Below are 5,880 nucleotides of genomic sequence, written 5' to 3'. Positions count from 1 at the left end.
CGCTTAGCAACGATGGAGCAAGCTCCAAGCGAGTCCTCCTCATTTGGCGAAACATTGTCTCGCTGAGCGATGACAGTAGATTTCGGTTTTTGGGTAGCTTGAATGCTTTCCTAACGAGCTCATCCCTCGCCTAGTGAGGATGACAAAACAGAGTTGGCCCAGAAACGTAACAGAAGAAAAATTCCAAGAAACAAGCCATCTCATAACACCATAATGCATTCCCCAACACCAATTAACATGGTTTAACACATCAAAACATGCAAACAATAAGATAATCATCGATGGGTACAAACACACACATACATAAAGTTTTCACATAAAACCTAATTCTCAAACATGAACTTCCCCCAGCCAAAGCTAGTTTAACTAGGTACCCACCTTGATGAGAACAAAATGATGAAGGTTGGGAATGATTCTTGATGAAGCAAGTGGATCTTCCTCTTTCCAAGTTTTTATCTTTTCCTTTTTCTCATTTTCTTCTTTCTCTTCTCCTCTTCTTCTTTTCCTATTCTTACTAACAAAATGGGGGACTGAGAAGTATAAGAGAGAGTAAGAGAAATATCCAGGGCAAGATTTTTGTCTCTAGTAACAAATTACCATTAAAATGTTACTATTTTAATAATTAGTAAGGATCAAGCTAATTGAGTAAGAATTCATCTCTTCTATGTTTACTAATTACTATATTTGTTCCAACTTACAACAACTGACAATTAATAGAGCATTTAGGAATGCAGTTAGTTCCAATTGATAAGGATTAGATTTTCTAAGACGATATGAGGTATTACAATATTCTACCATAATTTGCATCTTAGATGTTTTGTCATCTGGAACAAAGATATTTTTGAATTTGTATATAGTGATGGTGCATGTGGTTGTTGTTGTGGTAAAACAACAAGCAAAATTAAGTATTTTTGTTTTATCGTCTCCACATGGGTTTAGTGCGAGGGATCAAATGTCATTCAACAGTCTCCATGTTTTTGAGCTTATGGTGTGTAGAAGTTGTTTACAAGTATAAATTACAACATATAAAAACGGAAAAGTAAATTATCATAGAGATGACTGAAGGTGCGAGAAACACAAGAAAAGGGGTTTGAATTGGGTTGCACCAAATATAATATTTTCGCAAATCAAACACAAAAATAACAAGTGAATAAAAATAAATTAACACAATTATTTTTATCCTGGTTCACTGTTAACGAAGTTACTCCAGTCCACCCCGTAAGGTGATTTCACCTTATCAATAAGGACTTAATCCACTATAATCCACCTATTATAGACAACCACAATAAGTCCGATCAACCTTGATGACAAGTCTAACAAGTCCGCTGATCCTTATTGCCAAGCTACAGATAACCACACTAAGTCCAATAAACCTTGTTGACAACCCCAACAAGTTCAGCTGATCCTTAATGTCAAGCTGCAAACAACCACAATAAATCTGATCAACCTTGCTAACAACTCCAACAAGTCCGCTTATCCTTATCGCCAAACCACTCTGACCGCAACCAAAGTCTTCTTGAGAATTATGACTAAACCTATTCCCCCAAGGAATCTATCAACACCTATTTATTACAAAGATGTGTATACAGAGATGCTTCTAATAAGCAGATTACACAATGTTTAAGTACAACTACATAAAAGTGTTGAAAGCAAGTTATGACCAAAAGCTCCTTGCTAAAAATACAAAACTATACAAAGAATATCTTAACAGAGTTTGTGCATCGCTTTGGTGTAGTTTTATAGAACTGATTAGTTAATTTAAAATTCATCCAGATCTTCTTTTATAGCTGAAGATATATATCTGTTTGAGGGTAGAATAGGAAACACAATTCCAGATGTAATGTTCCCAACGGTCATGGTGGGAATGGTAGATAACAAGTACATATAGGACTGTCCTTACGCCATCCTATAAGATTAAAGGTCACATTATACGTTGTACTTTTATGCTCACCATCTCACGCAAGCCATTCTTGATCTTGATCTGCTATATCTTCCGAAGCTTCTGATGTAAGTTTATTGAAGCACGTTATAGAAGGATCAGAACTTGAGTCTTTTTAACCTAAGTCTTTGAGTCTTCAGAACCTATTCAGTAGAACATTGTCTTCAGAGTCTTTAGCACTTGGTCTTTAGAAGTAATGTCTTCAGGTCTTCAAAACCTGTTCATCCGAACCTTGTCTTTTGCATCTTCAGAACTTGGAATAACAGAAGCAAAGCTTTAGAAGGCCTCAAAAGCTTTCTTGCAAAGTCACGATCAGAAGCTCTTGTACTAACGTTCCTTAAAGCTTTTGTAGAAGAAGCATGTAAAGTTATCATCAAAGTGTGTTGAATTTAGAATTTGATGACGTCAAACGCCTTCTTACCAGAGTCAGAACCTATTTAGCAAAAGCTACAAACTAGACCTAAACCATTATAGCACATAATTGTTCTTTAAGATAACATGTAAAGTTATCATCAAAACTCATTGCCAGATGTAGAACCAATCTTGTTCTTATAAAGATCGCTTTTGGGGATTGAGTTTCATTCACCCATATAATACATATTCTACCAATCAGTTAAATGCAATCTAAACATTCATCAATATCATCATGTATCCCTCAAATCAGTGTTCATGTCTGAAGCACCGATGAGAGTTCTATCGTATTGTCTCATCGACGATGTCTCACGCAACTAAACAACATGGAACATTAAGAATCGATACTCATATGAATGTTAAACCTAAAGCTATCTCTAGCGCTTAGAATCTAACAAAGGCAAAGATGTCCTCGATATTAAATCAGGAAAAGATTAATAATAACCCCATGATCAATAAAAACCTATACCAATATGCATTCTCCTAATCTAAGCATGTGAACAAAGTTAATCATCTCTATATTCATGTATCACTCGTCAACACAGTCTATGTCTAGAGCAGCGTTGCGGGTTTAGACCAGTTGTTTAACAGGTGATGTCTCAACAAATCAAACAATAAGTAACATGAAAATATGATACCAAGTGAATCTCATCACCCAAATCTATGTCTAGAGTTTGGTTATCGATAGATGACAAATCTTAGATCAATAATTTGAAACATATTTTTCAACACAAATCAAACATGTTATGAAAGAAGATTAACATCTATATTAAATCAAAACAAAGTTCACATTACAAAGCTTAAAAGAAAGACATACAACTATGGTTAAATCACCCAAACCCCAACAAGAAAAGGTTTCATACAAGAAGAAGAGAGAATATGAACCAGCCCCAACCTTGATGTCTCAATAATCAATCCGAATCCAACTTCCATTCTTCAAGATTCAACCTCCCTTGTTGATTTCCAAGCATCTAACATTCCAAAGAATGGTTCTGATAGAGTTGGGAGTGAAAAGCCTCAAAACCATCCCCTAAAAATTTGTTCTAAAACTATATATATACAAATTTCTGTACAAATAAATTCGCCCGGCTCCAAAATATTCGCTCGACGAAAAGTCACTTCCCTCAAAAAAATATCTACATTTGCTCGGCAAACAGAAGTTTCGCCCGACGAACTTACTTTTGCCTCCTGATTCGCCCGACAACCTCAACACGAAAAGTTACTGGAAGCTACTAACTTGGCCTCGCTTCTAGCTTGCCCAGCGATCTCAAAGCAAGGAATTCGCTCCTTGGTTGCCCCAGCTTTGTCCGACGAATCTTCCAAGATAGAAGCTCATTGCCTTATTGCCTCTTTATTCCAAAACTTGCAGAATTGAAACTGTGCTTTTGTCTTTGATTCAAATGCTTCAATCATGCATGAATACCTACAAAAATGAGTTAAAAACAATCAATCAATACAACATTTACACGGAAATGCGATTATACACAATATGTACATATTTACATACAAGTTGAGGTTTATTTACGATATTCCCACGAAATAAGTCAATAAATGTCATATAATTATACACAAATTTAACTACAATATGACACTTATCAGTGATACATTTACTTTTGAGTAGTTTGTTAGCTTAGATTTCAGTGGTACATTTACTTTTGAGTAGTTTGTTAGCTTAGATTTCTTATGAAATATTTTTCTCGAAAATACAGCCGCCATCATGCAGTTTTTGACCCTAAATAAGGTAAATCAAAATTGATAAATTCATATACCTTTTTTCCTTTATATAAGTGATAAACACCTTGTCTTTGAATATATTTCTCTAGAACTTAACTATAGACCGATGTCCAAACTAATTTCGACTTGTGTAATGCTTATGAAAATTAAAGTGCACTGTAAGAATAATTTTCAATCTATAGAGTTTGTTCAAATGATTTTCCACTAGTCAATCATCTCGAGCCTTAGTCCCTCAATGGTGTTAAAACGAAATGGATAACTCATTGGGTGAGAGGAGAGACAACAAGCAATAAAAAAGCAACAAGAAAAAATGAATTTTTTTATCTATTAAAAAATAAGAAAAAAAAATATAATAACTCCATAAAAAAAAAAAACTCTTGCAAAGGCAAAGAGAAATTAAAGGGAAAAATAAAACAAAAGTGGAACATGGACCTCGTGTAAACAAAATATAAATTATCATTTACCTTGTCTTATTTCATATTGAAATAAGGAAATTGATTTAAAACCCTAATCTTTAAATATCCTATCCAAATATGTTGCACATGGCCGGTCCTGGCATTTTAGAGGTCTGGGACAAATAATAAAAATGACCCTATTAAATAATATAATTTTTTTTTTAAAAAACATCGTCTATTTAAACTGTAAATAGCACCAAGTATTGTTATAATAGGACTAATCGTGTGTGATATCAAAAACAAATTGGTCAAGGTTACTTTTATTTTTTTAAAGAGTTTGTATTAAAATAATCTTCTACTATAACAAACACCCTCGGATTAAACAAATTTCAATTTAAATTTATACGAATAATTTATATCAATTAAACAATAAAGAATAAATAAGAAGAAACTATCAATTAAAAAAAGAAAAATAAATTGAGCAACTAACTTTGAATTTTAATTTTTAGATTCTATTTTTTTTCTTTTGTTTCAGAGAAGGAAAAAAGAGGAAGTCACAATTTTTTCTTTAGAGAAGGAGATGGTTTTTTTATTAGATTAAGGTAATTTTTTGAAAAAGCCCATAACCTTAATTTGATAAAGCCCATAACCTTAATTTGAGGCCCGTTTTTTTTGAGGCCCTGAACTGTGGACCAGGTTGCCCTGACCCAGGGCCGACCCTGATGTTGCCCCATTACAATCCATAATAGTGTTTCCAAATTTGCTTTTATTTTTTTTAGAGAATTTCTTTATTGACCCCAGCGAAAAATCAAAAATACCCCTACTTCGAAAATGCATTTCCGAAGTAATTTTTTTTTCAAAATTTTCCCAAAATTCAGAAATGCATTTCCGAAAACATCAAATGAGGGGTGTTTTCGGAAATGCATTTTCGAAAACACCCATTTTTGGAAGTTTCGAAAGTATACTTCCGAAAAATGACATGGTAAAAAAAATCTAATCTTCTTCCCCCTGTTTCCGCCCATTATTTGTTTTTACCAATAATTGAAATGTAACCATGAAGTAGTCCAAAAGTACCATTAATACCTGAAATTAAAATGAAATCGAATCAGAAAAAGAAAATTCCTTCCCCTAAGGAATTGATATCTTATTATGAATCATAAGGGATGGTCTCACATGAAGCATCTTTGAAGGTTATTGAGGATTTGCAGAAAACTTTATTTGGAGTGATATCATCTGGTAGAGGTAAACAACATAGGGTGTTAAATGAAACATCTTTGTTGTTTTTTTTGCAATTAATAGAGAATTCGGTCATGAGAAGCTAGGAGGAGTGGAAAACAGAACGTGGAAACAAATTGGGAAGCAGATTGGATTTTTTTTACTATGTCTTTTTTCGGAAGTATA

The sequence above is a fragment of the Vicia villosa genome, unplaced genomic scaffold, assembly GCF_029867415.1.
Source record: "Vicia villosa cultivar HV-30 ecotype Madison, WI unplaced genomic scaffold, Vvil1.0 ctg.000253F_1_1, whole genome shotgun sequence".
NCBI lineage: Eukaryota > Viridiplantae > Streptophyta > Magnoliopsida > Fabales > Fabaceae > Vicia > Vicia villosa.
The sequence above is the reverse complement of the archived record's forward strand: the minus strand, read 5'-3'. Positions refer to the sequence as shown.